General features: G+C 34.6%; 1 protein-coding gene across 3 annotated transcripts in view; it reads right to left on the bottom strand.

The window, feature by feature from the left end:
* The window catches only part of LOC106056136 (uncharacterized), a 106,886-nt gene extending 80,794 nt beyond the window's left edge, over positions 1–26,092 (bottom strand). The window contains exon 1 of one of the 3 annotated variants that reach the window (XM_056021501.1): positions 25,968–26,092. The gene's annotated coding sequence lies outside the window, so the exon portion shown is untranslated. Of the gene's footprint in view, positions 1–2,674; positions 3,050–9,663; positions 9,752–25,967 lie in introns of those variants that run through there. The other 2 variants (XM_056021500.1, XM_056021499.1) reach the window with 2 other exon arrangements.
* Between the last annotated feature and the right edge of the window lie 207 nt (positions 26,093–26,299).

The raw sequence follows: 26,299 nt of genomic DNA, 5'->3' as shown, positions 1-26,299 counted from the left end.
TTATTGAATAATTCCACTTAGTAATACTACAGTACAAAGAAATTGTCTCAGTACGTAGAAAATTATTTGAGTACTTAAGAACATCTGTATTGTCTTTATATTTGAAGAACTTACCAGTTACTTTTAGCTAGTAAGATTTATATGCGAATATATGTTCTTTGCTAAATGTTTGGAAACCGATACGTGAAACATTTTTTATTGAACTGAAAAACTTTTTTCGATTTAAAAAGCTATACTCTTGGCTATTGCTAGCATGTGGCTGTACTATACTGTTGCTGAACACATTCATCACTTTGATATTCTTATTTTCTTATCTTCTATTATACAGACGTTACTTCAAAAAAAAAAAAAAAATTACTTCTTATTCCCGACTGAGTGTTGAACAATTGTGCGCGTAAACAAGGTCAGATTCCAAACACAGATGAATCCAAATTTATTGAGGAGCAGTTTATTAACATATTCTCAAGTGAGAAATGTTTTCAACAAGAAGACCAGAAAAGCAGCTTATAATTCGTATTTTGTTTTATTGTACAGAATGTTGCATTATGGTTAATTGTACAGAATGTTGCATTATGGTTAATTGTACAGAATGTTGCATTATGGTTAATTGTACAGAATGTTGCATTATGGTTAATTGTACAGAATGTTGCATTATGGTTAATTGTACAGAATGTTGCATTATGGTTAATTGTACAGAATGGTGTTGGCTTGTGTCACGTCATCCTGTTTGGTAGAACGTGATTTAGTCACGTGATGACCCCACTAGCAGAACTGAGTGGGGAAAAGTTTTTTTTTTTTTTTCAAAACCCTAAATATATATATATATATATATATATAGGGTTAGAATTTTCATATATATTTATATATTTATATACATGTATGTATGTATGCATGTATGTATGTAAATCACTAAATTTAGAAAGCCTTCAGGACAGAAGACTCAAAAGTAAAGTAGCAATTATACATGAAACACTGAACCAGAATCTTCAAATACAAAAACAAAATTTAATAAAATACTCTGAAAGACACAAAGATAAAGGCACATTCCTCGTCCCATATGCTAGGACAAATTTGTACAAATACTCCTTCTTCCCTAGTGCTATTAGAGCATGGAATGGGTTGCTTGAGCTAGCAAGGAAAACCAGTGACTTTGCAGAATTTAAGTCATTGGTTAATATGCATGACTAAATGCATGACTCGTAGGACGAAATCATCTTTTTTGAAGTAACGTCTGTATTATATAAGATAAGATAAGTGTTTCTCAACCTAAGGATAGTGCATAATAAGTAGTTTAAGCCCAGGACTGCAAAGTCACGTCAATTACAGAACGACTCCTTAATCTTTCGACTTGAAGATATACTGTAATATATATAGATAATATATAGAAGATATACTGTAATATATATAGATAATATATAGAAGATATACTGTAATATATATAGATAATATATAGAAGATATACTGTAATATATATAGATAATATATAGAAGATAACTGTAATATATATAGATAATATATAGAAGATATACTGTAATATATATAGATAATATATAGAAGATATACTGTAATATATATAGATAATATATAATTTTTTAAATTATTAAAATCTATTTTTTTTTTAAAAGTCAAAACTATAAAATGTTCATAGAACCAAAGATTGAAATGTATTTGGATTTTTACTGCGTCTCGTCCATAACTTGGACCTCGAATCTTGAAATCAATTCTGTTACACAAAATTATTGATGTGGGCAAGTCAAGACAGAGAAAGATAAACAGTGAGGTGGTGTTTAAATCATTCATCTTGATTTCGCAATATTTTCAATAGCTTCATTTATCACTGGTCTATCTGATTTCATGAATTAACTATTAACGCAGATAAAAAAAAAAAACCTCGCAAATTGAAGTAATTAAAACTGCCGAACTAAAGAACTGATTTTAAACTGCTGTAACATGATGTCTCTGGACATTATAAATATAATCTTATCTTATAGATTACAGACGTGCCTTCAAAAGAGAAGTTAATAATGCGTCTATGTGTTTATCTATTCATACATGTTAATTGGAAACTTAAACTTTGCTAAGTCATTGTTTTTTTTTTTTTTTTTGCTGATTCAGGCAACCCGTTCATGCTCTAATAGTACTTGTAAAAATAATTTCAAACACATGTTCTCAAACATTCATTCTAAGAAATCTTTTTCTGGATTTTAATTTCCAAAATGATTTCACACAAAAAAATCATTCAATCAGCGATGCTCGGTCGCCTGGTACTTAATTATTTAGAAATTATTTATTTATTTTTGGTCATAAACATGGAATCATGCTTTCTTCATAAAAAACAAAAAAGGGACTTATTCTAGTATTTCTAAATGTAAACTATATAGTCTATGCATGAATAGGGAAATATATTATTTAAAAGTAGCACTTCGTTAGAAGGTAGTAGAAAGTCGCATTACTCAGCACATTGTGTACCTTGTATGTGTCTCGTCAAAGTAAACAATTTAAACTAAAAATGTAAAGAATCGTCACATTTGGAAAGAACATGGGTAAATTTTAACATAAAATTAATTTCTAGATTTGTCATACGAAAGTATTAAATGAAAATAACCCGCAAGAACCTACTACATAATAATCAGTGACATCTACGAACCGAAGCAATAAAAGAAAAAGAACTTACTAATTGACTGGAACAACGATATCCATTAGAAACTCCGAATGAATATGTGTAATAATAATCCACAGGAATCCTATAAGAAAACTAAACACATTTAAAATACTGACTGCGATAAATCTAAAATATTGAATCCAGTTTGGCAGAAAACGAATCAATCCCTTTAAGCGAACACTGCCAATAAGAAAAAAAGCATGTCAGAAATGAGTTCTGCGTTGAGGTCACTAACTCTTTTGCGCACGAAATAAATAAGTGTAGATGATTAAAAGCTAAGCATAAATCTCTTTCACAGTCAGTGCACAGCGATCAGACCTTTTATAAGCACTGAGATCACGGGTCATTGCTCCTATTCAGTAGAGTACAATGCACAATGTATACCAAGCGTTACCCCCTCCCCCAAAGCTTTTCTCCTTCAATATGGAAGTTTCTAGGCTAGGAATGGGTTGATAGTTCCTACACAGTGACAGTACACAGGACACTAGTTGGCCACAACTAAAGCACTAGAAATGTATCTTATAATAAAAACCATGTGCAGTGAGTTCTAATCATTTTTTTTTCCTCAAAGGAACTCATATTGAATTGATTATGTTAGCTATCTCTAGTTATACTATTGGGCTGTTGTCCGATAATCACAGTTAGGGTCTATCTATCATACAAAAATGTGAAAATCGATACAGCTGTTGATTGATACATTAACGACTTGCAATAAGGACAGAAGGTGTTGGTGTCTCAAATATCTAATGAGGTTTATTATTCTTTATGCAGAGTTTATTAAACTCGTTTTAAGAACTTAATTATAGTCCTTACAATGGTCTAAATTTTTACTCGAATAATGTGCTCCATAAGTTATACACTTTTGTAAGTAAAAAATATGTTTCGAATGCGACTCTAACAGAACCCCATGTGACTAGATAATATTGGATGGAGATTCTTTGTTTTAAGTTGTTATGGGAAACAAATTGTTGCAAATAACAAGAAAGACTAGACTAGTTCAACTCCTTCCTATCTACCAAGTTTGGTCTTACCTCTATCTGGACAAAACATTGGCACGTTCTGTTGTTAACTTTATCTACCCTATTTGTATATCCTCTGTTAGGACAAATATCGGTGCATACTGGCGATTTAAATAGATCACACAACAATGTTCAACTAAAATAAAAAAGTAAGCCCGAAAAAGAGTCAGAGAGCACAGAAAGAGGCTAAGAAAGCCCACAAAAGAGGCTAAGAAAGCCCACAAAAGAGGCTAAGAAAGCCCACAAAAGAGGCTAATAAAGCCCACAAAAGAGGCTAAGAAAGCCCACAAAAGAGGCTAATAAAGCCCACAAAAGAGGCTAAGAAAGCCCACAAAAGAGGCAAAAGCCCAAGGATTGCAAGGATGTAAACAGCTCAACCAATGATGTGACAAGCAAAACTGGGGTATCTTAAATTAAAAAAAAAAATTATTTATAAATTGAAGAGTATAAAAAAACACACATCTATATATATTTTTATAATTATATCACAATTATATCGCGAGTATTAACATAGGGCTGTACTAGTTCTATAAACCTTCATTTAATTAAACAAAAAAAAAGTGATAAAAAATTAAATATAATCTTTCTTATAATTAAACAAACTAATATAGTTAACTAAATGATAACTTTTCTTACAATTGACTTAACTAGCTATTCGAAACTAAATATAGTCCTTCTTTATTAAACAATTTAGTAATCTAAAACCAAATATTATCCTTCTTATTATTGCACAACTAGCAACTATTAATATGAAAATAAATATAATCCCTCATATACTTCACAACTATTAAAAGGAAACCAAAGAGGAAGCAACCAGTGTCATGACTTTAAAAAAAAATCTGCCACATTCAAGGTTAATTTGATACTCAGAGCTATGCTCTAACATTAACACTTGTCTTAGCTTAATCACTGAGAGAGGTAGAGAGAGAGAGAGAAGAGAGAGAGAGAGAGACGATCGTGATGACAGTTGGCGGTCACATTCAGTAAGGGAGATTATAACAGAGCTCGAGGCCGAGGATGTCGTTACCTAAACTACCAAAACTCAGGAGGAGAGTTTTTAAATGGATACGAATGACCAGTAAAGAGAAACAAGCTGTCTTCAAACTTAAAGTTGGAACAAAAATAGTTTATATGTACATATAGATAAAGTACTATTCTCTCTAGTTCAATAGAGCTCACTACCTGTCTCCCTTAGCCAAATACACATTAGTATATACTTACAATGGAAATTAATATATAGAAGGAAAGACCTATAATAATAAAAATAATAATAATAATAATAGTGCCTTGGTTGGACAATAGATACCATCCAATATCAACAACAACAAAAAATTATTTTTTTTCAAGAGTTAGCGATAAGGTGAAGGTGGGGAAGTGGGAGGCGAACAATAAAGGGAGATAATAAGTGGAGAGAGCAGAGGTTATCGAAATCTAATTTTATCTCACAATTAACACACACACTCATACTCTTTCTCTCTCTCTCTCTCTCTCTCACACACACACACACTCAGATTCACTTGCATGTACTCTCACATACACAGTCTCTCTCACACACACACACATTTAAGAAAGTTTTCACAGTGCAACACATGGAAAGAAATGTCTCTTTTTTTTTTCCCTTCTATATTTAGATATTGACATTCAAATGCTATATTGACAAGAACCAAATAGACTCGACATACCTGACGTTGTACCGTGGATAGCCGCTGGGTCAAAGAGGATGTTTTCCATAAATATAAAAAGAAGAAACAAAATAACAACAGACAAACAGCTTCAAGAATCAAGTCTGTATAAAAAGGACAGTTATAAAACTACAGGATGTATATCTACACCAACTTATCTCTGAATGACTTCTTAGTCTCCAAAATATTTTTTTTTTAAATTAGGAGAGCGAAAATGTAATACAAAACTCTTTAATCAGGATAAAAGAGGAAAAAAATACTTACAAAAAAAAAAAAAAAGAAAAAGAGAACCGAAGTTTAGCTGTATCAGGTAGCTTGAATCAGTCATATATTTAAATTTGTAATAGATCTGTAGTTTCTAGACTACCCAGAATAAATCTACGCAATTACAATATTTTTTACAAGGCTTATATCTACTCTTTGCCTGTCTGTATGATAAAATTTTTGTACACGTTATTTCTCCCACACCCAATCTCGGATTAAACAAAAATTTTGTACAATTATTTATTTTACCTTACAACACAAGAATCAATAAAAAAAAAAAAAACAATTAATTAATTAATTATTGCTAATTTATTATTTTGTTTGGTATTTTTAACAACAGAAATAAATCGTACTTGAAAGATGTGGGGGTAGAGCCTATATGTTGAACATTTTTTTTTTACTTTTTACAACTTTCATAACTTGTCCAGACAAGTGATAGGATCTTAGCGCAGTGAGAAAGCTAAATCTTAATATAAACAATGGACCTCATTCACCAATTGTAAACAAACAACATTTAGTCACGTGATCTTATTGATAAAACAATGGAAAAAAACTGTCACGTGACAACCATCATGAATTAAACATGAGATCGTAAATTCTATAGAAGAGATAGAGCACCACGTGGCTAAATGTTGTTTGTTTACGGTTGGTGAATGAGGTCCATTGGTACAAATATGTCTCATCGCACACATTTATTATGTCTAGATCGGTCATGTGCATAATCACATGACTTATACCAACTACAATTGCTCCTAATATAATTTTGTTTTTAAAAAGTTTTTTTTTTTTTATGTTTTTTTTTACCATTTGTTCAGCGCAAGCTCATACTTTTAGCTTTCTCAATACGCTATGAGCCTATTACTTGTCTGGACCAGTTGGAAAGTGGTTCGAGAAGGGGTCAAAGGGAGGGCGACATTCGGGTGATCGCTTTTTAAGTGCATTTTAAAAGAAAAAGGTTAACGACCTGAATTCGAATTCCAGCTCTAAAGCCACCGCTCCCCTGATTTAATATTAGCTTTGTAAATAAAACTATTATATGACTGACCTCTTCCTTTATAAGCTGAAGACCCTTGCACATATTTATTTTGATATAGTTTTTGCTTTGTGACCATCTAACCATTTCTCTTTTTTTCTAAGTCTTCCAAGACTGTGCTACTTAGATCCTTGTGTCATTGAGAATGGTCACGATTAAAACATTGACCAAGACGATACATTTAAATTCAATGTTGCGAGCTAAAGATGACATTTTCAAAGCTTTTGGGATTCTTGAACAAACTAGTTTTAATAATTTAGTTTGCAACATTGTTTTTTACAATATAGTGTCATTAAATTTTACAATGAAGATATTATTACTTACATTTTTATTTCGGTTTTCTTATATCGCTCCCATGTTTCTCTATACCGCTTTCACGTTGTTTTTCTATGTTAATGTAATTTCTTGCTACAATAATGTAAACTGCATCTTATAAAAAGTCTTAAGTTAAAGGAGATGTCTGTCTTTAAAATTTATCATGAAAATCTACAATCTGATGCATTAAGAAATGAGGGGCAGCACTTTAAAAAAAAATATATATATTCAACCACAGCATAATTATACTAGGAGAAAAAAAGAAGTCTTTCAACTGATGCGTTCCCATTGTAATAATATGTTCCCATTGTAATAATGTGTTCCCATTGTAATAATATGTTCCCATTGTAATAATGTGTTCCCATTGTAATAATGTGTTCCCATTGTAATAATATGTTCCCATTGTAAAAATGTGTTCCCATTGTAATAATGTGTTCCTATTGTAATAATGTGTTCCCATTGTAATAATGTGTTCCCATTGTAATAAAATGTTCCCATTGTAATAATATGCTCCCTTTGTAATAATATGTTTCCATTGTAATAATATGTTCCCATTGTAATAATATGTTCCCGTGTTTATCCAAATTGCTATTTCATCTTGTAAGATAATGAGATTTGTGTCACACAAAGACGTTTTCACGCACCCAGAGATGAATTTGTCTTTTCATATTTCTGTTTTCATAAAATGTTTTAATAGTTCTGTTTTCAGAAAATGTTTTAATAGTTCTGTTTTCAGAAAATGTTTTAATAGTTCTGTTTTCAGAAAATGTTTTAATAGTTCTGTTTTCAGAAAATGTTTTAATAGTTCTGTTTTCAGAAAATGTTTTAATATTTCTATTTAGAAATCTCTCATCTAAATCTAACATCTATTTGCTCATGAAGGATTGACGACCCGGAGTGGAGTGCATTTCTTCCATTTGCCGGACGAAACATTTCAATGATGTCACTCTGTAATGCTACGTTATGTGTGTTTTAAGTTAAAACCTAGATCCTGATCTAAAATTATAACTAGATCCTGACATAGAATTGCACCAAGATTTTGTTTTAGATCCTGGCTTAGGTAAAGGAATACGTTTTCAAACATTAATTGGAGAGTGTTTTAAAATCTGAGAGCCGCGACCATTTTTTCGTGTTAAAATAAGGACAGGAAAAGAGGATGGACCTGTGAACCGGATGCAGAGACTAAGAATCACTGGTCTAACATGACGTAATATTTTGTCATCAGAAGTGTGTTAAAATATTTTTCTATGCTCGAGGACCATGCGTAAATTAAAACTGGTATCGTTTTGTCAGCCGACCTAGGCGAACATCTCTACTGAATATATTTAAATAAAAAAAAGGAAATAGGATGTAACAAATACTTTTTTTAAAGCAAAATTAGCCTTGAGTGAGATCGCATCAATCATTTTGAATCAATTTATTATAGTTTTTATTTAATACAACTGCGATGGTTTTAGAATGCTCAGAGCATTATGATCCAATCTTTTTTCTAATGGGGTGGGTGGGGAGGGGGGGGTATCTGGAAGAAGGCTTCCGTGCTGACTTTTCAAAAACAATAAAATAAAAAATATGAATTGGAACTCGAGCCTCCACGATGGAATGTCCACTTGTTAGCCTCTGAGCTACCCAAGTAATTATAAAAGTAGAAATGTAAAAATTGTCTACACTGTCTCTATATGTAAAACAAAATTTATTTATTGCAAAATTATTTATAAGCAAAACTCAAAATAATATGGAAAGACAAAGTGATAGCCATCGACTCCAAAATCAGATTGATGCGCTCCCTGGTCATGGCCACATTTTATATTCTAGCTAGTCTTGGACGTTGACTGCAGAGCTAGAGAAGAGGATCTTAGCAATGGAATAGAGATGCTACAGAAGGATCTTAAGTATCACATTCAAAGACCGCATCACAAACCAAGAAAAAAGAGACAGGGTTACTGCAGCGATGACCTGCTAACTATCGTAAGAAACGCAAACTAAAACTCTATGGCCGTATTACAAGGTCTTCGGGGCTCGCAAAGACCTTCCTTCAAGGAACAGTACCAGGAAAAAGAAGAAGAGACAGAGAAAGCGATGGGAAGACGACATGAAAGACTGGACGGGCCTGCCATTGAAAAAGATTTTATCCAAGACAAAAGACAGAGAAATGGAGAAAGACGGTCAACAAATCTCGCGTGGTGCCCCAACAGTCTAACAGACTAAGGGATAGGTAAAGGTGAAGGTGGTTCAGCCAAATTTTTAAATTGAATTGATCCATTTGTTTTCATCAACATTGAATTATTGTGTGCAAAGTTTCAACTTGATCCGAGAGTTGGAAATGGAGAAATAACGTGTACAAGATTCCACCCAGACAGACAGAGTTGATATAAGCCTTGTATTTTCACAAGAGTAAGACAAAAATAAACATTTTTCCAAACCGAAAGGCCATAATTGGATTTAAACTATTAGCTTCTTATCGCCAGCCCTTAACCTAAACCTCTACTGATAAACCAAAATAAAATACGAAAGTATTTTCACGGAGGGTTTACTTTTGGATACGTAAAGCTGTCCATACTGGAAGGCTAGGACTGAATTCAAACCTGTAACTTCTTTTCCCAGCCCTCAAGGTAACCATCTTACCATATTATTGAAAAATCAAAACTAGCGTATGTTTAAAAAGTATAGAGCTCAAAGCGTGTAACTCACCAAGCAGAATGAAATGTCCAGGTAAACATTGGGGTTGAACAGAACTGACTAAGTTATAGACCCGACCAAGTACTGACTATCAGGACCAAAGTTTGAAGTGGGTATTTTACAATCTAGTCAGAATGGATAATGAAATCAGACAAATGGGTCTGACAGATATTAGCGCTGGGAGATTTGGCTTGATGCTGATATGGGATTTGATAAGTTTGGGTTAAACCAATGCTGGTCACTGGATGTCTAACTCTTGTCTAAAGGTAAACTGGACCAGCGATAGTCTCCACAAAGCCTCCAGAGACATTTAAAATTATAGTGTACCATTTGTTTTACATTTTAGTTCTATCCCGCGTTTTTGTCGACCTCCATATCAGATTTCGATGTAGGCCTATATTATGTACACTTATAAAGATGGCTGCCTGGTTGTGAGGTAAACGCTTTGTCTCTCGTCACGGTGGTCCCGAGTTTGAGCCCTGCCATGTCCTGCAGAGGTCTGGACTAGGATGTTATTATCTTCATTTCTGATGGAACTTCCAAAAGTTATATTTAAAAAAATCAAAACTTTATTCTCCTGTGTATTAAGCAAAATAGAATACCGATAATAGTGAAAGTTAGAACCGTTATACCGTACTAGATGTATTTGTATGACAGACGTTATTTTATTAGGTTCGAAACTACGGAGTAGATAATCTCCTTGGGGCATAGACATATTATAAGAAGAGAATAAATTACTTTCTACAAGTGGCTTCCCTTATCTACTTGAGATTTGATTACACCACTTTGTAGTAAACAAAATAGACAAATGTGGCAGTGGTCTGAACAAAGAAAAGATGAGAGGCTTTTACACGCACACACAGATACAGAGAGAGAGAGAGAGAGAGAGAGAAAGAAAGAAAGAGAATGAAAGACTGATAGCGTGAGAGATAATATGTTGATCTTATCATTTCATAACACCTTAGCGTGTGAAAAATAAATAGCAGAAAAAAGAATTGTATGCTAATTGTTTTCATCTATAACTTATTGATATTAAAAGTTTATACATGCGAAATAAATGACGCTAACAAGAAAAACAATAACAAAAATACTTTAAACAAAGAAGACAATACCTCTATTATACAACTGATCAAGCGGTTATTTTGCTCTTCATAACTAAAGATGTCATAAAGTTAGATGTAATGAAAAGAAATTGTTTCTACCCCGACCTATCCCCACCGCCCACCTTTTCCCCGAGAAAAAATCCTGATAGCGAATGTATAAATCTACTACACTTTATAATATTCTGATGATAGACCTTCAGATCTAGGCCTAGAAAAAAGATGCGTAAACTGTTCCTGAACATTAATTTCTTTATCTGTTAAATATGAATGCCATATATAAAAATACCCAATATACATATTTTCAAGTTCTCTAGCCAAATTTGTATTTATTTATTTCTATAATTTGAAACCTGTAGGCAGTTTAGATCAATAGCTCGTCGCCACGTCACAGTTCGTGACGTCTGACCTGTGCCATGGCAACAAGCTATTGGTCTATATTGTCCACAAGTTGCGACTTCAAAAGTCAGTGTTAAGGCCTTCTGTAACGGGTGGACTCGGTACCAATCCATTGACCTATTGGGATCACCCACTAGTTTGTAATAGAATCGCTCTTGATCACTTGCCTATTACTTCAACACAAATATGATTGTGGTAGATTTTAAGAAGTACTTTATAAAAGACGATGTGTCTCTTTTTAAGATACATCCGAAAATGGTATGCAACAATTATATCTAATGAAATGAGTCGCTATGTTGTTTGAACCTTTGGTTGAAAGGATCCAAATTAAAATGTTTGTTTGTTTGTTTTACATGTTTCGGATGTTCCTTCAGAGTTGAAGATAATTACTTCCTAGTCCAAACCTCCCGCAGGACGACGGGGGATGGGAGCGGGTAGGGTTTGAACCCTGGACCATTGATAAATCGGAACTACAGTCCAGCGAGCAAACCGCACGACCAGGCAGACAATTAAATAATTGAAAGGGCGTTGTTGACAAATAAGATAGAAAATAACAAACATTTTTTTTTTACAAAATCCTTGACACCAATTTTTAAAAAGATGTCACACGATGTGGGGATAATTTAAACTCAGTTTCATGTTTGCTACTCGCTGTCCGTCTCATGTAATCTTTAGAGTCTCCTAATCCCTCATACATATCCTACCTGTCTCTAGCCCGGCCCATAATGTTACAAACTTAATATATCTTCTGTACACGTGTGTATTACATATATGGGAGGTAATTTGAACATGTAAAAAAATTCATTGTTTCCCTTTATAAAACCCTACCTTTGTAAAAAAAAAAAGACATTACGCCTTGTCACTAGCCTGATCAAGTTCAGGAACAGGCAATGGATGTTTTCCAGGGGAGACACTTGAATTCTTTCATGCGTAAACACTGCTATATATTGTTAATGAAATACTCGACTTTAACATCGAGGCATACACAAGTAGGTGCGTGGGATGAAGAACATGAGAGTCAAGTATCCTGGTAAATCTTCGCTACGTCCTCTTCCTTGTTCTTCAACTCTTCTCTTCAGGTGAACCTAGATCTGCCTGGAATCATACGGAGAGATACAATGCACGAGCAATGGTTGAGGTTGACGGCTGAGTGGCAGAGCGAAAACTTTCTGGACCTCAAGCTTGAGTCCCAGTGAAGACTAGAACGTACATCTAATTCCGACTTGAGTTGGCGAATGGTCAAGTTGGTTTGTGCTGGCCACACAGCATTCTCGTCAAACGTATGTCTTAATAAAAGATGATCTTTATATCATCTTCTCCATGGGGCGCATTGAAATCACTAACAGTTTTTTTTACATAATCAATCAAATGTAAACATACCATACACTTTTTTTTTTGCTTGTTCGTCGCAAATAAATTGTAGCTTTATTTTTTTGTTTGTTTTGTTACTTGCTACCAAGTAGCATTCTAGAATTTTATTTCAGTCTCTAGAATTTTATTTCAGTCTCTAGAATTTTATTTCAGTCTCTAGAATTTTATTTCAGTCTCTAGAATTTTATTTCAGTCAAACTTGTACAACACATGAGCAATAAACACCCTTACAAACAATTCTCTTGCTGTTGTGATGCGTAATGCATACAAACAGGGCCGGCCTTGGATAATTGGAGGCCCTAGTCGGTTGCCTAGTTTACCTATGCATAAGGCCGGCCCTGATACAAGATTGACATAACCTTTTCTAACAACTTGTTTTTCGTATTCTTTCTGAGTACAGGCCTCATTAGATTCCTGCTGCATTAGCGCTGGACTACTATCTCAACACCTACTTCGTTATTTTGGTGTTTATATGTCTGTTTACAAAGCGCACTGAGATTCTATTATCTTTGACTTTCTAAACAAAGGAAATGGTCGAAACTGAGCTCTATGTCTGGCTCAGCTCTACGTCTAGCTCAGCTCTATGTCTGGCTCATCTCTACGTCTGGCTCACCTCTATGTCTGGCTCACCTCTACGTCTGGCTCACCTCTACGTCTGGCTCACCTCTATGTCTGGCTCACCTCTACGTCTGGCTCACCTCTATGTCTGGCTCACCTCTACGTCTGGCTCACCTCTACGTCTGGCTCACCTCTATGTCTGGCTCACCTCTACGTCTGGCTCACCTCTATGTCTGGCTCACCTCTACGTCTGGCTCACCTCTATGTCTTGCTCACACTGAACATCATCTCCAGCTCGCGGTCAACGAAGTTTCTTAGGATGCCGCCTGTTTTGGTCTAACTATAAAACTCGGAAAAACAGAAGTCATATCCCAGAAGTCACCCGATTGAAATCTATTTAGCCAGAAAGATCATCGGGAATGGACACCCAGTTAACGTGGTAGACCAGTTCACATATCTGGCAAGGTTAGTATCCAATGATGGAGTTGGATAACTGTTTTGATAAGGCAAGTAGTGCTCTTAAACGCCTACAGGCGAGAGTGTGGTGGAATAAATCGCCCCGCATGCCAAAGCAAAGCAGTTACTACCAAGCAGTGGTTCTCTCAACCCTTCTATATGGATCTGCGACATGGGCCCTATGCAGTAAAGACTTCTTGAACGCTTTCGCCAAAGTGGTTTGCGCTCCAACATGGACATACGGTGGCAAGACCGCAGTTCAAACAGCGATGTTCTTGCGAATGCCGGTATGGACAGTATAGAGGGACTTCTTATAGTCCGACAGTTACGCTGGGCAGGACACGTATCCTGTATTGGGGACGAACGTATGCCAAAGTCAGTCTTTTACGGAAAGCTGAAATGTCGTAACAGAGGGGCTACACCGAAAGGTTGTAAAGACTAGCGCTAACTTTAACTGACATAAAACAGAGCGCTTGGCGGCATGCGGCTTTGGAACGAAAAAGCTGGAGATCACTTACGAAGACCGCGGGATGCAAATTTGAGACCAAAAGAAAATCCACTGCCTAGTTCAGACGTACACAGCGAATGGAGAATCTAAATCGACCACCGGAGGACAATGGTTATGTCTGCTCTGAATGTGTAAGAATATGTAGGTCGCAGTTGGGGCTGCGTAGCAATGGGACTAAAAGACAAACTTTTCCATTTATTATTAAAGTCCTTGTCATTAATAGCGCAATATACCTTTGATTACTATTATTGAAATTGTAACTAATTGTACATTTCTCATTCATTTTTATACTTTTTCCAGAAAAATTGCCTGGTGAAATATGTTAATGCAGCGGCACCTATCATAAGATGGAGATGAAATGCATTATAATTAATGTTATTTTTTATTGCACTACTTTCTCAAGGATGCACCGAATAAGATTTGTTCTTTCGTATTCTATTTAGAGAAGATTCAGCTCCAGATCCATAGCTTCTAATAAAATAATGCTCAAGCTTGTAGCTATAGGATCAACACTGACCACCATTCTAGAATTAGACCTCGAAGTCTAGAAATGAGTCATTCCTTGACACCGCAGGGCCGGCGTATGATAATCGGAGGCCCTTGGCGAAGTGAAATTGGCGGCCACAAATGAAATAGAAAAATAAAAAAATGTACATCGACAAGATAAAATGACACAATTTCTTTAAAACCTTGTGTACTTCAACAATAACACTGGGCAAACGTTTCTCTATTTCTTCTCTAAACATATGTTTAGAGTTCTGTGCGAGGCCCAAACTAATCGAAGGTGCAAGGCGGCTGCCTAGTTTGCTTATGCCCAAGGCCGGCCCTGGACACTCCCTGGACACTCCAACTTCTTCACTCCAAAACATTTCACACGTTTACACAAAGAGAAACACAACAACTCTGTCTGGGTTTGTTTTTGTCACCCACATCTGGATTGAAGTCATGAACGTATTGTTGAAAAGTATAGCTCATAGAATTGAACTGTTATAACGAAACAAACACTACACTAGCCAAAGTTAAAACATAAATTATCTCTTCCATAAACTGTTCATGTGTTCATGTTTTTGTCGCTATTTTGATGAAGTCGAGCACTATTGACGTGTGTTCATGTTCAGGACGTTCAGTACGAGTGAACAATCTAGATCTAAATACAATTATATGTATGAACAATCTAGATCTAAATACAATTATATGTATGAACAATCTAGATCTAAGCAAAGTGTTACGACACAAGACTCTTCGAAATAATAATAGACTCTCAGGTTATTACTCTATAAATACTTTAATATTACAACAAGTTATGTAAATCCGAACATTTCATTCCTCTTCCTGTCAATTACTCCCGGCTTCCCCTTTTCAACATCCTTTCCATTCATTACACAAATTCGCACCATTATTCATGCACACCGTGCTGCGCTACGACCGTAACACCCCCCTTGTTTGCTAAGTTCGATGTACATCGAACGTCTTTTAAATATCAAATACAATTATAAATCACTGTTCAATATAATTATATTATCTTCATTAATTCTCATTCTTTTAAACCAGGTAAAAACCAACGACAACAAAACCCTCCAACAGCAAAATTAAATATCATCATTCTTTACATTATTATTTTAGGTTCAAAATTACTTATATCCATCTCAATGTATAATGTCCAGACTTCCCCAACGAATCAATCAGAGTAAATCTCATAATTCACAATTATAACTATAATTAACTTGGTAACTGTAATACTATATTTTACATTTCTAACAATGGTTTCATCAAATTCTCAATATAACACCATATATTAATATCTCGACACCTCACACATGTAACAAAGCTTCGTCAATCCATACAGTCTTCGATTACATATACATGTAATATGTGTATATTTACAAAATGTTCCAATCTGTCATAGATGTCTATTCATTACACTGCTATTCATTGTGTTCTCACCGAAATGATTTTACTGACATTATTATTTTGACCAACCAACAGAAACAAAATTGACGTGGCCAAGCTCCTTTCCTTACTTCCATTTCTTTTCCGTCTTAGGTACACCGTGATAATGTGTCCGCTATCACATTGTCTTTCCCTGGTATTGTCCTGACCTCAAAGTTATAATCCATAAGTTGCAATGCCCATCTGGCTATTCTGTTGTTCCCTAGTTTATTTGTATTAATGAAGGCCAAGGGAGCGTGATCCGTCCATAGTTCAAATTTAGCTCCCATTAGGTAGAACCCTAATTTTGTTATACCCCATACAATGGCTAGTCCTTCCTTTTCAATGGTAGCATATTTCAACTCAGATGTTGTCAGTTTTCTACTCACATATAAAACAGGATGTGGGACACCATTCCATTTTTGCATTAGACAGCCTCCTATTGCAATGGCTGATGCATCTGTAGCCAAAATAAATTCCTTAGTATTGTCAGGTAATTTCAAAATCGGTGCCCCAGAAAAGAAAGTTTTAATTATGTCCAGTGCTTCTTGACATTCCTCCGTCCACACTATATTGTTAGGTTTTCCTTTCTTTGTTAGATTTGTTAGTGGTTCAATTATTTCTGAAAAATTTGCGATAAATTTTCTATAAAAGTTGCATAACCCCAAAAGGCTTCTAATTTGCTTCTTTGTCTTTGGTACCTTAATGTCCAATATTTTTGATACAGTTTCTTCCAATGGTGTAATGTACTCATTTTTAATCTTATACCCCAAAAATGAAATTTCACTTAGGCCAATTTTTATCTTTGTTGGTTTCAATGTTAAATTGTTTTCTTTGATAATTTTAAAAACCTCTCCAAGGCTTTGTATATGCTCATCCCATTGCTCACTAAAAATGCATATATCATCTAAATAACAAATTGTGTCTCTTCTATGGCTCAATAATTTGGCCATCATTCTGTTAAACGTGGCTGGAGCATTTACCAAGCCAAAGCTCATCACATTCCATTGATATATGCCCGAAGGTGTCTTAAATGCCGATAATGGTTTAGCTTCTTGTTTTAGAGGTACTTGCCAGTATCCTCTTGACAGATCCAACGTGCTAAAAATCTTTGCATTTTTTAGCTTAGTAAACATTTCTTCTGCTTGTGGCATTGGAAATGGATCAAATTGTGTGACTTTATTCAACTGTCGATAATCCACACACAATCTTAAGTTGCCACACTTTTTTTTAACAAGCACGACTGGTGCAGCCCATGGTGAACTAGATGGTTCTATCACTCCAAGTGTTAGTAGCTCATCAATTTCCTTCTGTAATGTTTCTCTATGGTGTAATGGGATCGTATATTGTGGCAGTTTATTCGGTACTTTGCCAGTTAACTTGATATCATGTTCTATAATACTTGTTTTCCCAGGTAAATCCGTAAAAATATTCTTATACTCCTCAATTAGTGCCTTGATTTCTTTAGCTCTATCAAGAGAAACTCCATCCACCATGACATCCTTCCATGTTTGCCTACTTTCTGTTGCCACTGTCTCTATTGGTCTAAACCTTTCCTCTGTCTCCATTTCTTCCGTCACACAGGCACTCATTGTCATTGACTCATCCTTACTCCTTTCTTCACTTCTTTGTCTTGGTGTAAATTCTTTTAACAAATCCACATGAAATATTTTTAACATCGAATCAATGTCTATTTCATAATCCATATCGCTAATTTTCCTTGCTACTTTGTATGGTCCCAGCCAATTTGTGCCCGAAGCATTATTGTTATCCTTATGTAAGACCAAAACATCTTGTCCTACCTCTAATTCCGTCATTTTTCTATGTTCATTCACTCTGGAATGTGCTAATTCATTTCTCTCTAGCATCTGTCTATCCGCTTCTTCACATGCCTTTATAATCTGATTTCTAGTTTCTGTCACAATATCATAACTGTCATTAGTTACTACATGATCCTGTGGGATTATCAAATCTTTCAATATTGTCATTGGACCTCGTGGATTTCCTCCATAAATCATTTGAAATGGTGAAAACCCTGTTATTTCATTACGACTCTCCCTGTATGCAAATAGTATTGACGGTATTGCCATATCCCACTCTTTGGGTTTATCATCCATTACTTTATATAATGATTTCTTTAGATTGACATTAAAACGTTCACAAGTGCTCTGTGGATAATACGAGGTTGTAAACCTTTGCTGTATCCCAAACATGTTCAAGAATGTTGTAGCCAATTGACAGTTGAATTGAGTGTCCCTATCTGACAATATTTCTCTAGGAAATCCAAATCTTGTAAATAACGTATATAATGCTTGTACTATATCTCTGGCTTCAATTCGTTTGAGTGGGATAGCTTCCGGCCATCTGGAGCACACGTCTATCACAGTTAGGATATAACGGTGACCCCTATTTGATACCACTGGCATTGGACCGATTAAATCAATCGCTATTTTACTAAATGGTCTATCTGGTAAATCCATCCTTTGTAATGGTACTTTTATGTTTCTTGCTCCTTTTCTAGAACATAGTTGGCACGAAGTCACATAACTTTTTATGTCCTTATTAATTGATGGCCAATAATAATTCTGAAATATTCTTTGTTTCGTTTTGTGTAATCCCAGATGTTCTGTGTGTGCTATATCGTGCCCATTTTCCATTACAAGCTGCCTGAATTCTCTGGGTACCACAAACTGGATTACTTTTTTTCCATGCCATTCAATCTCTCTAACAAGAGTTCCTCTTTCTACATAGAATCTTCCTCCTCTACCTCCTTTCTTTGCTAATTGGAGTAACTCTGGATCATTTTTTTGTTTTGTGATAAATTTTTCTTTGTTAAATCCTATGTCTTTGATTTCAATTGTTTCTGTGTTTTCATCTTGTTCTTCATCTTGCTCTTTTTCCATAGTTGATAACTCGAACAACTTTGCCAAATCTCCTTCCTCTACATCTTTACTACAGGATCGAGTAGTGGCCATTCCACAACAATTTTTCCAAACTGCTATCTCATTTTCCGTGCACTTCTTTATGTTTGGTATATTGCCAATAATCAAATCAATTTGATCATGGTCTATAACACATGCCTCTACGCTCCCGGTATAATACGGTGTTTTAATGTTCACTCGGGCTACGGGTAATCGAACTGTTTTACCATCAAACATAATACATGCTTTGTTTTTTCCAGTATATTCATGATCTTCAACCAATTTTCGGTTTATTCCAACAATAGTGCTTCCAGTGTCCCTTATCGTTCTTGCAGCCTTATTTCCTACAAATGTTTGAAAACAATCTAGACTTCCCGAACTCGACAATAACGACAAACTTTGATCTCTTCCATTTCTTCTGCCATCATATCTTCCCTGTCTGTTTCCTTGATATCTCCCTCTGTAGCTATTATACTGGCCTTGTCTACTATCTATTTGGCTCCTTCCTTGTCCTCTAAACCTATTCTGTCCTTCATATCTAAATCTTCTATTGTTGCTATAACTGTCTTGTGTTTCTCTAGCTCTATTAAATGCTACTATTTCTTCAATATCGCTACCTCTGTTTAACTTTTTTTCAGGATGTGCCACTTTGTAAGCCCTTATTAATTTTACAATCTCATCTACAGATTTTGGCTTTCTCTCCAGCAGGAATATTTTTAGTTCGTCCTGACTCTCATAAATGACTTTATCCAGCATAAGAAATACCTTTAGTCCATCAAACGTCTTCTCTATTTTTGATGACTCTGTCCAATTGTCAAAGTAGCTATTCATCTTGTCTAAAAATGTTTGGGGATCCTCGTTGGTTTCAATGGTGCAATTAACATATTGTTGACGATAAAACGCCTCAGTTTTTCCAAATGTTCGTAGTAATTGCTCCTTTACTATTTGGTAATTATTCTGATTCATGCAGATCTTTGACGGTACCTCCGCTGCAAATGACTTCGATAACAAAAATGTCCATTTATCTTCAGGAAAAGCCAATTCTTTCATTTCAATTTCAAACTTCTTTAAGAAAATATCTATGTCTATTTTATTCTCATCAAACATTGTACCTTTATATTTTGACAATTTATTTCCAGACACGTCATTTTTCTTTCCAGTACCTTGCTCTTCAGCTTTTCCTTTTTTTATTTCCAACTTTTCTTTCTCTATGGCTAACCTTTCTTTCTCAATAGCTAGCTTCTCTTTCTCAATTTCTTTATCCGTAAATAATTTCTCTTTACTGATAGCCAACTTCTCTTTCTCTATTTCCTTTTCCATGACTAACTTCTCTTTCTCTCTTTCTTTTTCCATGGCTAACTTCTCTTTCTCTATTTCCTTTTCCATGGCTAACTTCTCTTTCTCTATTTCCTTTTCCTTGCCTAGTTTCTCTCTTTCTATTAATCTTTTTTGTACATATTTTCTCAGCTCTGCTCCTTCTAATTCCAATAGTCTCCCTTCTTCTTTCAAAGCAACTATTTCAGCTTTATCCGCCATTTGTAATTTTTCTTTATCGAGTTATCTGGCCATATCCATTAAATATATTTGATTCTCCTATACTTAATGCCTGGAAACAATGTTCATATCTAAATGTAATGTAATGAACCAAACGTTTAATGTTACTCGAATACAAATATGTATCTACTTCCCGTAATACTCTTCTTCCTGCTGGTATAACTTCCAATGCTAGTGTATATTCTCCGCCGGTGATATGAATCTTTCGTTGTTTGTCTATATGCCGTGGTCAGTGTATATCCGTTGGTTCTAAATGGGCACTGTTCTCCACCGTAGTCAAAATTCACTAGTGTTGCCCACAGCAGTGCTAATAATCGTACAAATTTCCATTAATATTGAATGTTAAAGGTTATTGTTGAGAACTATGACCCGCCAGACCAATGAAGATGTACGTTTTCACATTGGTGAATGTAGAGAATGTGCCGTCATAATAATTATAATGATATAAATCTAGATTTAAATGTTAATCCAGTTGATTAATTCAGCAATAATGTTTTTAGTTAAGTTTCAACTAAAGGTTTATGTTTACCAGTGAGTCTAGTACATAGCTTTAGAGATTTAGATGACGCTAACTCTCTCAATCCTAATAGATCTAGAGATCTAGAGATTTTGTTACACTTTGTAGTACTAGTAATACCTCCGTAGACAGGAATTAGATACCGTTATAACGCAGGTCTTGCCTTTTCCGTTGGGCGCCACTTGTTACGACACAAGACTCTTCGAAATAATAATAGACTCTCAGGTTATTACTCTATAAATACTTTAATATTACAACAAGTTATGTAAATCCGAACATTTCATTCCTCTTCCTGTCAATTACTCCCGGCTTCCCCTTTTCAACATCCTTTCCATTCATTACACAAATTCGCACCATTATTCATGCACACCGTGCTGCGCTACGACCGTAACACAAAGTATACTTTGAGATTCAACGTAAGTAGCCTGAAAAACTTTTGCTGGAACTCAAGTTGGATAAAGCTGACTTAAGTCATAACTCTTAGGCTAAATACAATTATATGTATGAACAATTAATTTTTCGAAAGTTATTAATTTTAAAGGTTTGTGTTTGTATAGTGTCTGGGTAATGGGTCATTACCGTTGTATTTATATTGTTATATCTTTTTAAGGTCTGAAGACAATGCCAATTATATATTTCTTATTATAAACTTTAGTAAAATTATCAATGTTTCGAGAAACTATTCTATATGAATTGTAATTAGTAATAACTAATGACTATTAAATCTCAGTAAAAAAAATACATTATTTTAGTATATCGCAAAGATTTTGTTGTTTTCTAAAATCCATTGTTAACTTCGCAAATTATTTATGCCAAAAAAAAAAGCCAAACATTTGTTAATCGATTCAGCCCCAATGATATCAGAAAATCTTATTTCTATCAATTTAATTTTCAGTCAAGTAAAACGTCTTCTTGAACTGATCATGACAAAAATATGATGCAGCAAACAAACAAAAACATTTCTTTTGTGCCTTGATCACTATCCATCTGATAAGAAACTTTGGATTGAAAGGCAACAGTTTAAAAGTCATTGACTCTGTACCTCACTAAAATACGCCCACATACAAAGGCTTATACCAACATTGGTAGTAGACAGAGACGCTCCACTAACATGTTTACCTATGTACTTTGGAGCACCGCAAAGAAGGATCTGCTTCAGATACTGACAGAGACACTTGTTATGAAGTTCTATCTCAGCCACATCTCCAATCATTACGGAGATACACATCTTTGATAAAATGAATGTCTTCCCAATCAACAACTTTGAAGGTGGAACCCTCTCCATACCACCCCCCACCGACCATCCTCGAATGTTCTAGAAGAACTGACTTAACAATGGACGTAGTCTAGGAGATGGAAAGAAAGCGTTAAAAGGTTTTCAGTGTCCGAGATGTGCAATGGAGCGTTCATCCCTACGTCAAGACCTGGTGACTTAGACGGATACAATTCGCTGCCTATTGACTTCTGAGCCGTTAACATGTTCTACATATCCATATTATAATGAGATTTTTTATCACGAAGAAAATAACATTTTGAACGAATCCAACGAAAAACATCATGACTTGTTCAAGCTGGGCAATTGAATTGATATTTCAATGTGAACAAAGATCTAGAAATACAACTAGGATCTAGGCGAACAAAGGTGGACATTCTACGCCATATGTTTTCAGCATGCGAGCCAGAAAAACAAAACAACAAGTTCAATGAAAATAAAAAAAACATTGCATTGTAAAAGTTTGAAAGTGACGAACATTTCGAAAATTTGAGTTTAAAAGTCCTCGTCTCATTATCTTTATCATTATCTGATCATATAAATTACAGAGGTGCCTTCAAAACAGAAGGTAAATAGATAAATAAGTCCTACGCGTATTCCAGTGTTAATTAATCAAGTTGTGTACGTTTCTAAGAGACTTCAACTCTGCTATGTCATTTGTTTTTCTTGATGATTGAGGCAACCAGTTCTTATGGATGAAGAAGCATTGTTTGAATTTGTCCTAGCATATGGAATAAGAAATTTACTTTTATCTGTATCTTATGGAAAACATTTTATTATCTTATATAATGCAGAGGTTAAATAAAAAAAAAAGGTGATTAAGTCCTACGCTCATGCATCAAGTTATGCATGTTAACCAATGACTTAAATACTGCAAAGTCACTGGTTTTCCTGGCTGAATCAGGAAACCCATACCATGCTCTAATAGCAATTATCTATATAAAAAGTATACTTTCTAAATGAGCTTTGAGACGAGGTGACATTCAAGTCAATAATATTTTGCAGAGAGAGAAAAAAGATTTAATACACGGTCCCCTATAAGTAAAAACTGAAACACTAATAAAAGTTTCTTATTTCAATCAAGTAATCGAATTTCGCAATCCTTTACAGCACCGGCAAAGCATTCTATTTAAAAATATTGAGTCAACCTAAGGTGGTAGGTATAGAATTATGGGCATACATTCTAGATTGACCCCCCCCTTTTTTTCCCCCTCTCCTAAGCGCTCTAGCAAGGAAGTCACCACACCTTCTGATACAAAACCCATACATTAGTTGGAACTGTCCATATAATTACCAAAGTCAATAACTATGTTTGGTTTTAATTACAACCCTCCCCTTTCTCCTTTTGATCTACGGGCAACATTTGCGAAAACAAAGGGAGGTAAACATCGTACACAGTTATCCTACATGTATATAAAAAACAGAGAAAGAATATGCTTCTGTATTGAACTTGTTTTCTAGTACAGTGTTGCACAAACTACGGACCGTGGGCTATATCCGATCGGTGACGCGATAATATCTGGCTCTTTTTAGATATAGATCTAGATTTAGATCTAATTTAAGTCTAGATCTAAGTGTACATCTAGAATTACATTTAAGTCTATATCTAGAATTAGATCTACATCTAGAACCAGAAATAGATCTATACTAGAATTCGTATGATTTTAAGCGTTTAATCTTAAAATTACTAGCCTTAGGCCAATGTTATAATCAGGAACAGTAGGCCTTTTAATACCAGGTAGGCCTAATGGCAGACTATGCAGTTTCGTATCCGATTCACTCCTTAATTAGATACTACTGTTTACATAATAAATAAATCTGCACCTCAAAGCTGTCAGAAGATGTTATTGCCTTAATGATTAAAAGTTTTGTTCAAATTATTAATACATTTATAATATATATATACTATAAATATATCTAGATCTCGACTCTCTTTAGTCTTATTTAGACTGTCAAGTATATAATGAGAATATGTCCAAACTGCACGCTATAAAAGTAGTTTGTTATTTTTAAAACTTATAAATAAAAACGAAGTTCGTATCAAAATTCTTTTTTTTTAAACATCATTTGAATCAGTATTCCATTCAATAAGTTAATTAATAAATGGAAAATATATTTTATAATGATCCATTGACACTTTATCCAATGTGACCTTAGATGCAAATTTTTTGTACCAAAGCGCGAATCTATGAATGAAGCTTGATTTATTAATGAAGAAATCTGTGACCTTTTTAAAACACTGAAGTTTTTCATTAAAAAGTGGTGTTATTTTTTAATTTATATCTCGAAACCAGTCTGCATAGATAATTTAAAAATTAGATGGTTCACTATCGAAAAAGAAAAAAGTTGCCGCTGCATCAGAACTTTGAATGATCTAAAATATCATGATGTCCGATTTTCATTTTCTCTTCTAAATTCTGAGATCTAAACGGGACGGACGGACGGACAGGCCACACAAAACGAATAGCGTCCTTTCGGGGGGCCGCTAAAAACACTTACAGGTTATTGTTTTTGATCGCATCTTACTAATGTGATTTTGGAATTTCATGACAACTAAAAAATGAAAATGATGTTAAGGGACTCGATGGCTGAGTGGTTAAGCGTTTGACTTACCTATCTGGGGTCTTGGGTTCGAATTTCAGTGAAGACTGGGATTTAGAATTTCGGGATTTTTATGGTGCTACATTGTCAATGTTGCCAACGAAATGTAAAAAAAGCTACGAACGGGAAAGCGTACAAAATATTTGATTCTGCATTGCTAAAAATTACACAAAAATGTATCATGTAAATAAAATTAATCTTTGGAATGGAAGACATTGCCAATGCCTTAGCTTATAATCTATAGAAAGCATTTTAGAAGTATTGTCACCAATTTGTTAGCAAATAGTTCACAACAAATATAAGTTTTGGTCATTTATTCTTTAAGCTTTAAAGTGAATAGTTGATGCAGAGTAACAGGTTTGAAATAGAAAGTAGTTTTGTGTGATTCAATGATATGAGTTTCGGGTTTTATTGAACCCCTATATATATTGAAAGAGGTGCGGTGATTGGGCGGTAAAGCGTTTGGCTTCCAAACCGGGGATTTCGGGTTTGAATCCCCTTGAAGACTGGGCGATTTAATTTTGGATCTTTGGACGCCTTTGAGTCCACCCATCTATAATGGGTATCTGACATTAGTTGGGGAAAAATAAAGGTAGTAGGTCGTTGCGTCGGCAAAATGACACCGTCTAAAAATGGAACTATATATATTTTAATCTGTGATCACGCCATGTTATAAAATGGGTCGCCATGAAAGGGTGATCAGTTTTTGGGTGTGAGTGTGGCGGCCCAAGGTATACAGATAATAGTAACACAATTCTTTGATAGACATGAAATCAACACACATGCGTTCACGGTGTTACTGTAATGAACAAAATATAGATTTTTAAAAATATCTACATACCAAAATTTAAAAAAAAAATTAGCATGGAAAAAAAAAAAGAGAAAATAAAATAAAATTAAAATATAGTTGAAATTTTAACAGTCCAGGCATAAAAAATGTGAAGACAAACAAAAAAAGAAAATGTATTTTATACACGTAAAACGGAAGACTACCTACAACAATATTTTGTCTAGAATTTTTGAAATGTCTAAATGTCGTTTAGTTTTGGTCTCATGATCGTCTTATTCTTGAAAACCCATTTGAAACACTAGTTTAAAGTACTTTCAATTTAATTTGATTGTCACTTACCGCTACAAAAATGCCCGCAATAAATTCCAAATTTTTTAAAAAATATATTGAAACGGTCAATTGAACACTTGGGGAAATCTGCTTAAACATAGAAGCAGAAGACACGCATGCGCACTGACCCCCATGTCGAGTTCGGTTAATGAAAAAAGTAAAATCCGTTTGCTTATACGGAAGATCTGTTCTGACAATAGGGACTTTCTTTGTAACAATGGCTAGATGTGTTTGCTATGGGAGGAGGGGTGTGTGTGAAACTATGTCAATATGTTTCCAATCATTGAATAAATGACATGTAGTCAAAAGAATATCTAGACGAGGCGAACAGTTATACAAAA

This window comes from Biomphalaria glabrata, chromosome 2 (genome assembly GCF_947242115.1).
Source record: "Biomphalaria glabrata chromosome 2, xgBioGlab47.1, whole genome shotgun sequence".
Classification (NCBI taxonomy): domain Eukaryota; kingdom Metazoa; phylum Mollusca; class Gastropoda; family Planorbidae; genus Biomphalaria; species Biomphalaria glabrata.
This window is presented reverse-complemented; position numbering and strand designations above follow the sequence as displayed.